General features: G+C 43.2%; 1 protein-coding gene across 17 annotated transcripts in view; it reads right to left on the reverse strand.

Moving 5' to 3' along the window:
- The window catches only part of LOC103824732 (ubiquitin-associated protein 2-like), a 195825-nt gene that overhangs the window by 112526 nt on the left and 65670 nt on the right, over positions 1–17629 (reverse strand). The window lies entirely within an intron of this gene.

The following is a 17629-nucleotide window of genomic DNA, read 5'->3' on the forward strand; positions in this document are numbered from 1 at the left end:
ATGGTGAAGGGAAGACATAATTATAGGGTGAAACACAGATTTTGGGGTTTTGTTACAGGAGGGTTGTGGAGACAAGATGGAGGAATCAGGGCGTGTCACAAGGCTCTTCTTTCTTCTTCTTGTCGTCCATCTTCTGTGGTGGTGTTGGCACTTGTGGATTGGTCTGTGGTGAAGGTGCACTTGGTGATGAGGGTGATAGGTATTGGGAATAAAGAGTAAATATGATATACGTAGTTTTTGCTATAAAAAGACGCGACCGCCTCGGGGGCGGTCAGAGTGCCTTTGGCTGCCGTGCTGGTCAGATCCAGGTCGGGCAGAGAAGGGACTTTGTACATAAGAAACAATAAACAATTCTGAAGACCGAAAAACCTAGAGTGCAGACTCATCTTTTGAGGCCCAGCGTGCAAAGACCCATCCTAAGCATGTGTGGGAGCAAAGACAGACAGCCGAACCCCATAGGATTCTTCCAAGAAGATCCTTGAGGAGGCAGCTCTCCTGAAGTCCATGGTTGCAATCTTACATGCTATCCTGCATCCTCCTTGCTCGATACTGAACTCCACAATCTCACGGTCACTGCAGCCAAGGCTGCCCCCAACCTTTACATCTCCAACAAGGAGATGTTTGTCAGTATAAGGTCAAACAGCCCAGCATTCCTTGTGGGATCCTCCAGTACCTGTGATAGGAAGTTGTCATCAATGCTTTCCAAGATCCTCCTGGACTGTTTGTGCTTCACTGTCTTGCTTCTCCAGCAGATGTCAGGGTAAAGTCCCCCACAAGAACCAGGGTCTGTGACTTTGAGGCTGCTTCAAGCTGCCTGTAAAAGGCCTCATACACTTCTTCCTCCTGCTCAGGCAGACTGTAGCACACACTCTTAACAGTATCACCCTTACTAGCCTTTTATCTTAACCTATAAGCTCTCAACTTGCTCGTCATCCACCCCAAGACAGAGCTCCATACATTCCAAATGTAGCCTCACATAGAGGGCAACTCTACCACCGCACCTTCCTGGTCTGTGTCTCCTAAACAGGGCGTGGCCCTTCATGACAACACTGCAGTCATGTGAGCTATCCCAATCACAATGAAAGCCCTGTGACTGCACACAGATCTGTAGTTCCTCCTGTTTGTGTCCCATACTGCATGTGTTGCTGTACAGGCACTTTATAGACGTATTTGAGTGTGCCAATATCCCAGTGGGGATGCAGGGGAATGCCCTAAGTCTTGTCTTGTGGTTACATCTTTGGTTGCTTGTTCTTGCTCAAGGCATCTGCTCTTTAAGTCTCCTTTTGCTACTTGGGTGGTCACTATAGTTCTCCCCTTCCCACACTTTATCTGTGAAGCCTGGCCCTGTCCTGTCCATCTCCCTTCCAATCTGGTTTAAAGCTCTCTCAATGAGCCCTGCTAACTCCTGAGCTAAGAGCCTTTTTCTCTTTTGAGACAGGTGGGCCCCATCTGTTGCCAGCAGGCTCAGTGTTGTATAAACTGACACATGATCAAAAACCCCAAAATTCTACTTGTAACACCAGTCTCAAAGCCACATGTTCATCTGCATGATTTTCCTGTTTCTTGCTGCATTAGTCCCTGCAACTGGCAGGACAGAAGAGAACACTACTTGTGCTCCGGACCCCTCAACCAGTCGTCCCAAGGTCCTGACATCCCTCTTGATGATCTGCAGATTTCTTGTTGGGAATTCATCAGTACCCACCTGGAAAACCAGTAGCAGGTAATAGTTAGTGGGCCATACCAGGCTAGAAAGTTTTTTGGTGATGTCCCTTACCCAGGCCCCAGGGGGACAGCACATCTTCCTATGGGTTGGGTCTGGTCAGCATATCAGGCCCTCCATTCCTCTCAAAAGGGAGTCACCAATGACTACTACCTTTCTTTTTTTCTTAATTGAAGAGGTCATGATGAGGGGGTAGGCTGCCTTGCCCTAGGTGACCCCTCCATCCCAGAACCACCTTCATCCCCATTCTCCTTTTCCTGGTCCTCATTTCTTTGGTCCTCATATTCTGGGTCCTTGCACCTATTTGTATAAGGACCCCTGGGAAGGTGGGGTAGGTCGGGATGGGATATCCTGCCACCCCGAGCAGAACCCTGTTTCCACTCCCCTCCATCACTAATGTCCCCTCCTCCCCCCTGGTGGTGAGAGGGTAAGGGATCCATTGCTTCCCCACCATCTTTGGGAGACTGAACCTACTTAGAATAATACTTGGAACATTTTCCTGATATTCAATTTAAACATTTATCTGTTGTTCCTACTTATGACCATGGTTCTGTGAGTTTATTCTTTTTAAATACTGAACACAACCCATCACCCTTTTCTAGTTTACTTAAGATGCTAAGTTTATTACTATTTATTAACATTCTACCTTTCCAATGCAATCCTTCCAGTTTCAGTTATTTCACTGCTCTTCTCTGCACTAAATCTAGTTTACTAACGCCTTCCTCCTATTGATGGGATTCCGAGTCTGATCTTGCCACAAGTGCAATTTCCTTTTAGTCCAAAATCCACCTTGGCATTATTGCAACTCCATATATCCTCTTCCCAACCTTCCCCCCAAGCCTTGCAAAGCATCGCAATTTAAGAATTCTCTGGTTTGCACTAAAATTATGCTATGCATTTTCAAGGATCCTTGTCATTGCAATTCAACCTAGACAGTCATCTGTAACTCTTTCCTGTTTCCTTTAGTAACAAGTCTAGTTTTAAAAAGTTATAAAGCCAATAAAAAGTATACTATATATTTTCGGTAACTTCAGCTATTTCTCTCCAATTCCTCACTTCCTGTCACACTATTTGATTTTTTTTTAATAATCAGCCATAGATATTAGCCCAAAAATAATTTTATTTTGGTCTATCCCAAACTTATGTAATAATCCTTTCCTTCTGGATTACATTTACATTCTAGAATAACCTGTAAGTTTCCTAAAATTGCAGCAGTCCTAAAAAAAACAACTTCCTTGTAACTTTTAAGCTACACAATTCCCTTCTTCCCCCACTATAATTTTTTTCTTTTGTGTTGTTCTTCAGTTTCAAAGTTATTTAAGGGTGCTCATAACCAAGATAATCACAAATGAAGTTTTTCTGTTAAATTTATGAAACTATTAAAGTAGAAGTATCATTAAATTACCAGAATATAATTTTTTATAACTTACTTTGAGAAGCGACCACTTCCAACATATTTTTTTATAAGAACTATTGTGATTTGAGGTTCAGGATCTCCCATGGATTTGTACCTTACAAAAAATGCTAAGAGACTGAACACTCAGCATGCCTGTAAGAAAATATCAATCATGCTATTCAAGTTTATTCCCTTTTGAATAAGGACTGGTGGTTTTGTTTCATCCTACCTGTCCCTTCTCTTTACTTTTCAGTTGTACATTACTTCTATAAAAATTAGGATGTAGAAAACCCAATGCCGAATTATTCAAAATACAATCACACTTAAACATTATGAAGCAATAAAGATTTGCCCTTTACTCTCTCTCTTTTTTTTTTTTTTATTTCAGCCAACAACACTAAATTTTCCCTCCACAAAACCACCTAGCTTTTCTATAGTATTATACAATGGTGCACCTAGAAACACCTTTCATTCAGGCTACCGCAATTCCTCTGGCACCTGCAACAAATCAGGACAAGAGGTGCTAGAGTGCTTTCATAGAAAGTATGGGGGCAAGTACATTTTGGAAACAAATAGTGCAATTATTTTTAGTTGAAAATGTTAATGTTGATAATTTCCCAGCACTGGCCTAAAGAGGAAATAGCTAGTAAATACACAAAACTTCACAGAGTTTATATTTGCATGATGTCTTTAGAAAACATTTTAACATGCAAAATTGGTTTTGTTCCCCCAGGTAGTTGTCCAGTAACCTCCTTTTCAATGTAACTGCAGATGTAAAATACTAATTCTCCATATAATCAGTATGTGCTAATTTATCTTTTTTTTAAGATTAAAGAAGAAATAAGACTGAATAATAAGGAATAAAGACAGGGATTTACATCCTGCCCTTCCTCTCTCTGTATATACTTATCTGAAATCCTTTGCAAGCCCACTGCAGGCTATATGGGTTTCCATACATAAACATCGCCCTCATTCACATCTTTAGTAACTCCACATTGGTAACATAATTATTACCGAGTCTGTTGTTTTGTAACTAACAGCACTGTAAGTTAAGGGAAAAAAAATTGAAAACTAATACTTGTGATTAATAAGCAAAATCAAAACCTTAAATTTGTACGACCTGCTTCCAGTCCCACATCATGTCTGCCACTCCTCCTCCCTACCTCTATTTCCATTTTCCTTCCCAGCACTTTCTTCTATTTTAAAGCTATTACCTCAGCTGCAGCATCCTCTAATAACCCCCAAGATGTTTTCCATCACAAGGTTGAAATTGTTTCCCACTTGGACAAAACTAAATAATACAATTTTAAAGCCTACTCTTTTTCAAGAAGTCTTTTTAGCTCAGGGACTTATTTCTGACATTTCTACAGCTTGTCTAAAGAAGAAACACAAACAAAACCTTCTTCCTATAGTCATATATAGAGAGATATAGAAGCATGGAAGATAAGGGGCTAATGTGTGTGCCTCAAACACCATTAGCTGGATGTCTGTGGAACCAACCAAGGGTTGTTGGTAATAACACACTGAGAGAAGGAACAGGATATGGCTGGAAAAGGGGCCATAGGGAGGTAGGGCAACAATTTTCTGGGACAAATGTCCTTGTTCTAGGTCTTGGAGATAAGCACAACACAGTCCAGCACAAGCACAAGAATGAGACTGAGAAGAGGCCATGGATGGGGTGGGGGATGGGGGATTCAACACCACCAAAGACCCCCAGAAGCCACCTGATCCATTTCCATAAAGGTCTAGAAGAGACTGTGCATGAGAACTGATTTGCATAGAAACAAGAAACTTATCTCCAGGATGGGGAAAACTTATCTATAAAAAGGCACCCCCACAAGGCCCAGGTTGACTGGTGATTTCTTTCTTTCTCCCCCCTCTAATTCATCTCTCTCTCTCTTCCATTTTACCCTACTCCTTTATCCAAAACCCACTGCTGTGTGCTTATATAGGAGATCAGGGATTAACACACCAATTTCAAGCCAAATGTGTAATTTACAAATAAATCTCTCTAAGTTTTTGCAGGCCTGATTTTTTAAATTCCTTTCAACCACGAACATTTACAAATCTTGGGTGCTCCCTTTCCCTTAAGGGTGGGATGTCACAAGAGATATTTTTGTTTTGTCAGTTATGGTACCTTTTCCCTTTGCCTGAAAGTAAATTAAGATGAGCAGTAAAAAGGTACTTAGCACCCCAAAAGAACATTCATGCTTAACTAGTTTGCTTTCAGTTTCCACCAACCAAATGATTTTGCAGGAACTCCTCACACTGGCACTCATTCATACCCCTAAGAATCACTAATCTGACAAGGACAGGGAAAATTCCCAAATGCCTTCTCACACTTTCACCGTACCACGTTCCCCAACTTTTCATACATACCTCAAATTGTGTTACTGAAGTTCAGAGCAGTTCTCAGTGACATATGCACAGCCTAACAGCAACAAAGCACTTGGCATCCAAACAGAAGTTCCACATGTCACTTTGGATTCCCGCTAATCTATTTTCTAAGTAGCACATACCTCATCTAGATACATTTGTACATTTACTGGGATCTGTTTACCAACACCAAGATACTCTTATTCCTAGGCATAATTCTTCCATTACTGAAAACTGAGGAGATGCCTACAAGAAGGAACAGAGTTTGCCATAGGGAACGCACATGAAGGCTACCTTGAGTTAACAGAGAGGATCATAAAACATTTAAACTCACTTAGGAAGTGAAACACAAGTCAGTCATGTATAAGCCTTACAGTTGCATTCATTAATAACTAATCAGTGAATCTTCTACCTCTGGTCCAGTCTTCTCATGCCTTTCTTCTCTATCTTCTTTCTTTAGCTAACCTTATTGCTTCTTCAATACTGTCCTCTGCTACCATATAACAAACAACATTATCAGTATTCCTAGGTGGAATTTACAAGCCATTAGGCATTCTTTTAACTTATCTGTTAAACTTATTTGAAAAATTAACATCAGTGAAAGTAAAATATGTGTTTCTGTTTGCACTATAGCACCAAGCAATGTCAAAAGTAATTCCTAGAAAGGATGTCATAATTTGGCCAGTGCTCCCTTTCAGCAGCTATTAAAATACTCAAGGCCACTCTCCCACACTGGACTAGAAGGGACTCAGAGTGACAAAACAGCTGCATCATAGGCCCTCCTAAATTCTGAGCCTGTTATTGTCTTCTCTGGTTAAGTGGAAACTGCCTTATATGAAGTTTAGAAAGCTGCATCTCAAAAGGCTCACAGCTCACAGCAGAGCCCAACAGAGCACACTCTCGCCTCCAGTCTTCTCCTTCCACACTTGACACAGGCTGATGAAAAATCATCTGAGTAAGCTTCAGCAGTAAAGAGATCAGAAGTTACCCTTTGCTAGGGTTAAAAAAATTCTCATACTACTCGATGGTTGCCAAGTGTGGACAATAACATACATAAATTTCTCCATCCTGATGCAGGGTTTCCTGTGTCTTTATCTCCTGTAACAGAATACAGGAAGCAGAAAGATATCCTGTTTTACCAATCACAGACAAGCAGGTTGTGGATGTTCTCAGAGAGAAACAGATAGTTTCCCAGGCATCGTCCTGGGGAAATTGTGAGAAGCTCAGAGAAAAGAATTAAAACAATTCTTATCTAGGTCTGTGCAGCTGGTGTTTGCAAACATGTGGATCATGTTTTAAGAGATGTTTATGGAAAGATGGTGTCGTTCCTAAATTAACCAGTGGGGTGACAGGTGTTATTAAGAACCAATCAGGTTCTGGGTGAACAATGTTGCTTATAAAAATGTGAAGTTTTATAATAAAGTGAGCTTTTATGCCTTCTGAAAATGCAGGGAGTTGTGTCGCCTTCATTCCCGTTCCTGACTCAACAGTGACAGCGGGTCACAGTCTTAATTTCTGAATTGCCACGAGATCACTGTTAAGCAGTTCCTTTCCAAACTAGGCCCATCTCTTGTCTTTAGCCAGGAGTGTGTACTTCACATTTGAAACTTCATACAGAAACACACAGCTGCTTCTATCTTCAGACAGGCCGATTACTCTTTTGGCTTTCATTCAATTGCCTACTCATGCTCTAATTAATAATTCTCTTCAAAGGTAGCAGATCTTAGAATTTTCCTCCATCCTAGAGACTCACATTCTTATATTATACGGGGGGGATGCCAAAGCCATCCCAGTGTCACTGAGTGAATTCATGTTTGTAAATGTTTTTTCTTTTTCTACTTAAATATTCATAGCTTACTGTTCAATGCCCACGGACCAATCACTTTTAGTCGGACTTATGAGAAATATGAGTTGTTTAGCTTAACAAGTAAGTTTTAAATAAGAACGAGTCACTTAAGAATTATAATATTGTGTGATTTAGTATGCCATTTGCTTAGCTTTACTTGCTTACCATGAGTAGCTGAGTGTTGTAGTTTGAGAAGAAGTGAGTTTTTTAAGATATTGTAGTCAAAACAATAAGTGCTCAGATTTGAATATTAGCACCTAGTATAGCCACTGAAGACATAGATACGCCTCTGAGAACACAAGAGAGTTAAAAGCTGAGAACTCCCAGGGGGAAGTTCTTTTTGAGTTCCGTCCGTGAAAGAGAAAACAGACCTCCCCTGCCCGGCTCTGAGCTGGGGGGGGGGAAGGGAGGGGAGGCCATGCGGCCAGAAAAAGTAAGCCGGGCCTTAGACAGAGAAAAGAAGTGAAAACCCCTGCAAGATAGAAGAGTAGAAAAGCACTGAGAAGCTTCAGGCAGCCTACCCCTCCCCCGAGGGAGAGAGAGAGCGAGCTGGTATCTGTGGTATTGTCCACAAGGGTCCCAGGATGAGGGAAGAGACGAGAAAGTTGACTCCATGTATCAGAAAGCTTGATTTATTATTTTATGATAGATAATATATTAAAAGTATACTAAAAGAATAGAGGAAAGGATTTCATCAGAAGGCTAAGCTAAGAATAGAATAGGAATGAATAACAAAGGCTTGTCTCTGCCCGAGACCGTCTGGACAGGTGATCTGTGATTGGCCCTTAATTGGAAACAACCAGATGAGACCAATCACAGGTTCCCCCTGTTGCATTCCACAGCAGCAGATAAGAATTGTTTACAGTTTTTTCCTGAGGCCTCTCAGCTTCTCAGGAGGGGAAAAATCCTAAGGAAAGGATTTTTCATAAAACATGTCAGTGACAGGTATCTGCAAGCTTGAGCTTATCGGTGGCTTCAGGAAGTGTTGTGGAGGAGACCTGCCTGAGCTGTGAACAAGTGAACGACCTCCTTTCACTGGTGACCAAGCTTAGGGAGGAAGTTGAAAGGTTAAGGAGTATCAGGGAAAGTGAAAAGGAAATAGACTGGTAGAGCTCAGCCCTTCCATCTTTAAGGGAGGCCTCTGACCAAGAGACTGAGGACTTGTATGCCTCCCACTCTCAGGCAATAGAAGGGCACCCGGTAGATGAAGAGGAGTGGAAATGGGTCCCCACTCGGGGAGGTAATAACAGAAACTCCTCCCCATCCCCATCATCCAGCCAGGTACCACTTCAGAACAGGTATGAGGTCCTGGATCTGGAGACCCAACTAGATGATTTAGGAGAAAATTGCCTGCCCAGTGAACCCCTCAGTTATGATTCATCTGTAAGATGGATCACTACCTCTAACATCAAGAAGAAAAGAAGGGTAATCGTAGTAGGTGATTCCCTTCTGAAGGGAACTGAGGGCCCCAGATGTTGACCAGACCCATCCCACAGGGAGGTCTGTTGCCTCCCTGGGGCCCGGGTACAAAATATCACTGAGAGACTTCCTGGGCTGATTCAGCCCTCTGATTATTACCCACTGCTGATACTCCAGGCTGGCAGTGATGAGATTGAAAAGAGGAGTGTCAAGGCAATTAGAAAGGACTTCAGGGTACTGGGTCAGGTAGTTGATAGGGCAGGAGCACAGGTAGTGTTCTGCTCAGTCCCTTTGGTGGCGGAGGAAAATGATGAAAGAAACAGGAGAATCCGCATCATCAACAAGTGGCTTAAGGGTTGGTGTCATTGGTAAAATTTTGGATTCTTTGATCATGGGGAAGCTTTTACAGCATCTACTCTGCTAGAACCAGATGGGGTACATGTCTCTGTTGAGGGCAAAAGGTTTTTAGTTCATGAACTGGCAGACCTCATTGAGAGGGCTTTAAACTAGGTTTGAAGCGGGGAGGGGGAAGCAAGGGTTGCAAGGCTAAGTTAGGGGTGAAGTCAGTAGCCCAGCTGAGGTGCGTGTATACCAATGCACACAGCTTGGGCAACAAACAAGAAGAGCTGGAGGCCATGGTGCAACTGCAGACCTACGATGTAGTTGCCATCACGGAAACATGGTGGGATGACTCACAGAGCTGGAGTACTGCACTGGATGGATACAAGCTCTTCAGAAGACACAGGAAAGGGAGAAGAGGAGGAGGGGTGGCCCTTTATATTAAGCAGACTTTTGATGCCGTAGAAATTGAAACTAAGGAAGATGGAGTTGAATGCCTATGGGTAAGAATTAAGGGGAAGGCCAACAAGGCTGACACCCTACTGCGAGTCTGTTATCGTCCACCCAACCAGGAAGAAGAGGTATATTACTTATTCTACAAGCAGCTAGGTAATGTTTCAAGATCATCAGCCCTTGTTCTTGTGGGTGACTTCAACCTACCAGACATCTGCTGGGAACTTAATACAGCAGCTAAGAGGCAGTCCAGGAATTTCTTAGAATGTACGGAGGACAACTTTCTGTCGCAGCTGGTGGGTGAACCCACCAGGGGAGGGGCTGTGTTAGACCTACTGTTTGCAAACAGAGATGGGCTGGAGGGAGATGTGGTGGTTGGAGGTTGCTTGGGGCAGAGTGATCATGAAATAATAGAGTTCTCAATATCTGGTGAAGTCAGGAGGAGCACCAGCAAGACTCTTACATTGAACTTCCGGAGGGCAGACTTTGGCCTCTTTAGGAGACTTATTCAGAGCATCCCTTGGGAAACAGCCCTTAAAAACAAAGGATTTCAGAAAAGGTGGGCATGCCTCAAAACAGAGATCTTGAGGGCACAGGAACAGACTGTCCCTGTGTGCTGAAAGATCAGTCAACAGGGTAAACGTCCAGCCTGGCTGGGCAAGGAGGTTTTGGAGGAACTTGGGAATAAAAAGAGGATGTATCAGCGTTGGAAGGAGGGTCAGGTCTCTAAGGAAGTAGTCAAGAGGCTGCTGGAGCATGCAGAAAAAAAATTAGGGAGGCCAAAGCTCATTTTGAACTTAGAATGGTGACTTCTGTAAAGGATAATAAAAAATGTTTTTACAAATACATTAATGCTAGAAGGAAGGGTAAGACCAGCCTTTGTTCTTTATTGGACAGGGGAGGGAACTTAGTATCTGCAGATGAGGAGAGGGCAGAAGTGCTTAATGCCTACTTTGCCTCAGTTTTTAGTGGGAAGATGACCTGCCCTCAAGACACCGGCCTGCCTGGAATGGTTGATGGTGTCAGGGAGCAGAATGGTCCCCCCATTATCCAAGAGGAGGCAGTCAAAGAACTACTGAAATGCTTGGATGTTCATAAATATATGGGATCAGATGGGATCCACCCCAGGGTAATGAGAGAGCTGGCAAATGAGCTTGCAAAGCCACTCTCCATCATTTACCAACAGTCCTGGCTCACTAGTGAGGTTCCAGATGACTGGAAGCTGGTCAATGTGATACCCATTCACAAAAAGGGTGCAAAGGAGGATCCTGTTAATTATAGACCAGTCAGCCTGACCTCAGTACCTGGCAAAATAATGGAACAGTTTATATTAAGTGCCATCACACAGAATTTACAGGATGGCCAGGGTATCAGACCCCAATCAGCATGGGTTTAGGAGGGGTAGGTCATGTTTAACCAACCTGGTCTCCTTTTATGACCAGGTAACCCGCCTAGTGGATGCAGGGAAGGCTGTAGATGTTGTTTATTTGGATTTCAGCAAGGCCTTTGACACTGTCTCCCACAGCATAGTCCTAGACAAGCTGGCAGCCTGTGGCTTGGACAGGAGCACTCTTTACTGGGTTAGGAACTGGCTGGATGGCCGGGCCCAGAGAGTGGTGGTGAACGGTGCTGCATCCAGCTGGCGGCCAGTCACCAGTGGTGTCCCTCAGGGGTCTGTGCTGGGGCCAGTTCTGTTTAATATTTTTATTGATGACATGGATGAGGGTTTAGAATCTTTCATTAGCAAGTTTGCAGATGACACTAAGCTGGGAGTGTGTGTTGATCTGTTAGAGGGACAGAGGGCTTTGCAGAGGGACCTGGAACCTGGAATGGATGGGCAGAATCTAATGGGATGAAGTTCAATAAATCCAAGTGCCGAGTCCTGCACTTTAGCCACAATAACCCCCTGCAATGTTATAGGCTGGGGACGGTGTCGCTGGACAGTGCTCAGGAGGATAGAGACCTGCCGGTGCTGGTTGACAGTCAGCTGAACATGAGCCAGCAGTGTGCCCAGGTGGCCAAGAAGGCTAATGGCATCCTGGATAGTATCAGGAACAGTGTGGCCAGTAGGAGCAGGGAGGTCATTCTTCCCCTGTACTTGGCACTGATGCGGCCGTACCTTGAGTATTGCGTCCAGTTCTGGGCCCCTCAGTTTAGGAAGGATGTTGAGATGCTTGAGCACGTCCAGAGGAGGGCAACAAGGCTGGTGAGGGGCTTGGAACACAAGTCCTATGAGGATCTACTGAGGGAGCTGCAGTTGTTTAGCCTGGGAAAAAGGAGACTCAGAGGTGACCTTATCACTCTCTTCAACTTCCTGAAGGGTGGCTGTGGTGAGCTGGGGGTCGGTCTCTTTCTCCGGGCAACAACAGACAGAACAAGAGGACACAGTATCAAGCTGCGCCAAGGGAGATACAGGCTAGAATTAAGGAGGAAGTTTTTCACAGAAAGAGTGGTCAAATACTGGAATCATCTACCCAGGGAGGTGGTGGAGTCACCATCCCTCGATGTGTTTAAAAAAAGACTGGATGTGGTTCTTGGTGCCGTGTTCTAGTTGAGGTGTTGGAGCGTGGGTTGGACTCGATGATCTTACACGTCACTTCCAACCTAGAAATTCTGTGATTCTGTGATTCTGTGCCTGTGCCACCTTAAAATTTGATAGCACAGCCGGCATGAAAGAGAGGGGGAGGGTTGTAGTGAAGTGCCCGGCAGGGCAGCGTGAGAGTTCTAGACAGGCAGAGCCTGAGACTTTTAACCCTTTTCTTAGATGCTAGAAACCTTGCAAATGCTGATTCCTCCTAGAGTTGAATGAAAAGAAAGACGAAGATGAGATAAGAAAAAAATGAGCCACGAGAGAAGCTGAAAAAAATCTTAAGAAGAAGTGATAGAGTAGCCTTTAGCTAAACTTTTCTTGTATAACCATAGACAGAACCATTTTTCCTTTGACACAGAAACTGCATTTAAAGAAAAGGCAATAGCTTAGAGCCAAGAGAGTGCAGTGATGTAATGTGAAAAAGTGTGCGAACAGAGACAACAGGTGAAGAGAGTAGTAGTAGTGCTCTCCGTCTTCAAAGAAGAAGATGATCTCTGTTCTCGAAAGCCCTCAGCCCAAGGAGGTGAAACTTGAAAAGAAAACAGGTGTCCCAAAAGTGATAGACTGTACTCTTTTTAAAACTAGGCAAAGCACCCTTTAAAACAGAAAACCCTAGAAGCAACTCTGGTCCGTGTACAATAGTGAGAGCACTGGGCATGGAAAGAAGATGTCACATTGGCAAAATGATCTCCAGGCGGTGCCATGTATGACATGGAAACACAAGAAGTTTCAACTGTGTTTCCAAGAGAAACCTATAGTACAAGAAAGACTCCTCTCTCCTTGATGAACTAAAAATTGATTATCTGAAAAGTAGTGATAGAATGAGAGTTAGTGATCTGAGGAGTGAATGTATTAAAAATTTAGTGGAGAGAGGAAGAATATTTTTTAAAAGTTTTCATCCCGAATTCTGTGTGCTTTCTTTTATAGTTGTAAGTTAATAAATTTTTTTTTTCCCTTTTATTCCTAAGCTAGAACCAACTTTACTCTATTTCTGATCACATCTCACAGCAGACACCAGAGAAAAAGCATTTTCATGAAAGCACTGACATTGCGCCAAACTCAAACCATGACACTGTTTTTGCTGAAGCCTTAGGCTGCAAGCTGTATTTTCACCACAGATATGCTTTTGGCCAGAACAGAGTTCACTTTCTTAGTAATTTTCCTAGAAGCTGGTGCAGTACTGTGTTTTGAAGGTATAGAAGCCCAGAGATTTCTTTGTTCGGGGTGCCTACTCAGAGACAACCAGCTCTAGCTGACCTGCTGCTATACCACTCTATTAAGCTACTTATTTTTATTAAATCCAGCACCTGAGACTTCTGTGGAAAACCTAGGGTTGAGCCTGAAAAAGAAGGAAGTGCACCCAAAAGTAGGTGTATATTAAAATTTCATTAGTAGACTTATTGGAAACAGAGGGGGGTGTATGGCCTGAACTGCACAAGGAGACAAGGCTGGTGCTTGGCCTGATCAGAGTAAAGTGCACAAGGAGAAATTAGTGATATATCCAATGCAGAAAAGGGGGTGCACTTGACCAAGGTACTACAAAACTGGAAAAGAATTTTGGTACAGCAAATTATCAAAAAGAAGTACACACATATTTTATATCGAGAAGACTGGCCATTTATAAGTAGAGATGGAACCCTGGCAGAACAGTTGCCACTGCAAGAGACCTTTGATCAGCACAGACTTACCTTTCTGCAACATAGACTAAAGGATAGGTTCCCAGGACAAATGGATTACTGGTACATTTGGGATGGTTGGGTGTGAGAGAAAAAACACCCAAGTCAGGTGTGAGATGAAAGAGGCATCACCAAAGGTAACGCTTGCAGTAGCTGAGCTTACTGGCCTAGACAAGCCTCAGGTAATTGCTCTGCTGGCTGCCAGACTCTATCCTATGCTTTCTAGTGTCTTGCCTAATCCTGCTGCCATGCAACAGAGGGCTGTGGTTGGAGCACCACCTGTATTGCAAATATTTACTAAACCAGCTTGGAATCCTGGTGACTTGGCTTTATGTGGGAAGTAAAATGCCAAGACTAAGGAATGATGCTGAGAAATGTACTCAACTATTTTCCAATATATGCGCTAGATACAATCCAAGCTAGGGAGATACCGAGGTGTTGCTGAGAAAATTATTCCAACCTGATAAAAGATAACATAAATAATAAGGATGCTGAATTGGCTCAACAGGCAAGAGGTGACAGAAACCCCTGGACAGCAAATAATCCAAACTGGGACTATAACAACTACTCATTTTTTCATCTACCAATTCCCTAGGGCTGCTCTCAATCCATTCTCCACTCACCTTATATTTGTGCTTGGGATTTCCCTGACCAAAGTGAGGACCTTGCACTTGGACTTGTTGAACTACATGAAGTTTTCTCGAGCCTACCTGTCAAGGACACTCTGGATGGCATCCCTTCCTTCCAGCATGTTGACCGCATCACACAGCTTAGTTTCTTCAAGAAACTTGCTGAGGGTACACTCAATCCCCCCGTCCATGTCACTGACAAAGATGTTAAACAGCACTGGTCCCAACACCAATCCCTGAGGAACACCACTCATCACTAGTCTCCACTTGGACATTGAGCCCTAACTGCAACTCTGAGTGCAACCATCCAGCCAACTCCTTATGCACCGCATGGTGCACCCACCAAATCCATGTCTCTCCAGTTTAGAGACAATGATGTTGTGTGGGACAGTGTCAAATGCTTTGCACAAGTCTGGGTAGATGATGTCAGTCACTCTTCTCTCATCCACCACATCTGTAAACCCTGTCATAGAAGGCCACCAAATTTGTCAGGCATGATTCACCCTTAGTGAAGCTATGTTGTCTGTCACCAATCACCTCCTTATTTTCCTAATGCCTTAGCATAGTTTCCAGGAGGATCTAGTCCATGATCTTTCCAGGCACTGAGGTGAGACTGACTAGCCTGTAGGTTCCTGGCTCTTCCTTATTTCCCTTTTTAAAAATGGGGGTTATATTTCCCCTTTTCCAGTGCACATGAACTTGTGCACCTCCAGGTTCCTTAAATGGTCTCAAACCTGATCTTCTCCTCTAGCAGGCAGTTCCTCATTTTCCCATTCCCTGCCTTTGCCTTCTGCAACTAGGGTGGTGTAACACCTGCTGGTGAAGACTAAGGCAAAAAACTTTGTTGAGTACCTCAGCCTTCTCCATGACCTGGATAACCAGGTCTCCCCTGTCCTTCGGGAGAGGGTCCACATTTTTTCTAGTCTTATCACCAATTTACCCACAGAAGCTTTTCTTGTTGCCCTTAGCATCCCTGGACAGGTTTAGTTCTGTTGGAGCTTTAGCTTTCCTAACCTGATTCCTGGCTGCTCAGATAATATATATTCCTCCCAGGCTATATGTCCCTACTTCCACCCTCTGAAGGTTTCTGTTTTGTGTTTAAGTTTGTCCAGCAGCTCCTTGTTCATCCATGCAGGCCTCCTACCATTTTTGCTTGATTCCCTCTTTATTAGGATGCATTGCTCCTGAGCTTAGAGGAGGTGATCCTTGAACAGCAACCAGTTCTCTTGGACTTGCTTTACAGGGCTTTATCCCATGAGACTCTACCAAGCAGATCTCCAAAGAGACCAAAGTCTGCTCTCCTGAAGTCTAGGGCAGTGAGCTTGTTGTGCATCCTCCTTGCTGCTGCTCTAAGGTTCTCGAACTCCACCACTTCATGGTCACTGCAGCCCAGGCTGCCCTTGAGCTTAACATTCCCCATCAGCCCCTTCTTGTTGGTGAGAACAAGGTCCAACATAGCACCTCTCCTTGTTGGCTCCTCTATCACTCCAAGAAGGAAGTTGTCATCAACATATTCCTGTAAAGTCTTGGATTGCTTGTACCCTGCTGTGGTGTTGTCCTTCCAGCAGATACTGGGGTGATAGAAGTCACTCCTTATGAGGACCAGGGCTTGGGAACTTAAAGCCACTTCTACCTGTCTGTAGAGGGCCTTATCAGTTTGGTCTTCCTGGTTGGGTGGCCTGTAGCAGACCCCCCATTATAATGTCACCTGTCCCACCTCTCCCTTTAATCATGACCCATAAACTCTTGTTTAGCTCTTCATCCATTCCCAGGTAGAGACATATTCACTCCATCTGGTCATTGACATTTTCATTTTGTCACAAGTTCTAAAGTACTAGAACTAGAATGTTATATATATGCGAAAGGTGTTTGAGGAAAAAAGTAAGTATGTTCAATTGTGTCAGTCCACACCACCTGAAGTACAGGTACCTAATATACAACCTGGAGATGGAAGTGTTAATTAAGGTGTTTTCACAAAAATCCAAATTAGAACCCAGATGGGAGAGGCCATATACTGTCTTAATGTGTTCTAATTTTACTTTTAAACTTTTACGAAAAGAAAATTGTATATACCATTCTCATGTCAAATGAGCAATGAATAACCAACCAGATAACAAATATCTGCATTGGAAAGAATCTATATACCAAAGACATGAAGTGAAGCATCTCACTACTCTTGGTGCTGTTAATCCAGAGGACCACAACTGCATATCTAAGTATAAAGTCAATGGATGACCCACTGTGGTATAAAGGTAACAAGACTAAAGGGGAGGTACATGACATAGACTTTTACGGGATGGGTGACCAAACCTTGGAAAACCCAGTGAAAGAGCTCTCTTTTTGCAAATCGGATACAGCTCAAAATCTAACTTTAGAGATAATCAGCAAGAAGAAAGTTCATTGTTCCGATGCTACTAACTGTTGTTTAACAGTCAATTCCAGTTGTTGTGTATGTTTGGACATGGAATTTCAAGTAAATAGAATATATGTCAATGTGACATGCAAAAAAATTCACTTTCACCTAGGTATGCTCTTGACTAGAATAGACTTAATTTTCTTCTCAGTAGCTGGTACAGTGCTGTGTTTTGGATTCAGTATGAGAATAATGTTGATAATACACTGATGTTTTAGTTGTTGCTACATAGTGTTTACTCTAAATCAAAGACTTTTCAGTTTTCCATGCTCTGTCAACTGAGCTAGTGCACAACAAGTACAAACCAGAAGATAAAAAGGCTACAGCCATCAGCAGAAGTTGCGACTTGACAAGATAAGAACAGTTAGTGGTCTGTCTGTGGACACAGAGAAAGAATACAATAAAGGGTTATAAGACCCCAGACCAAAAATCACCATTGGACCAAGTGGTGTGTGGAGGTATGTGGTAATCACATATCCTCTGAACAGAGAGAGACATAGCTGTCCCAGGATTTTCCTGGGAAGCTGTGAGAAAGCTCAGAGAAAGAATTAAAACAATTATTATCTCTCTTTCTGTAACTGTTGTTTATAGATATGGTTCTACAGAGTGTGCTATTCATAGTTCACAAGTAGTGTGAGAGGTTTTTACTTTTAGACCAATCAAGTCTCACCTTAGTGAGTCGCATTATAAAAAGATGCACTATTTTTCATTAAAGCCTTCTGATTCACCTTCTGAAGACCGAAGTCTTTTCCTCCCATCCCTGACTCAACAG

Source organism: Serinus canaria, chromosome W (genome assembly GCF_022539315.1).
Source record: "Serinus canaria isolate serCan28SL12 chromosome W, serCan2020, whole genome shotgun sequence".
NCBI lineage: Eukaryota > Metazoa > Chordata > Aves > Passeriformes > Fringillidae > Serinus > Serinus canaria.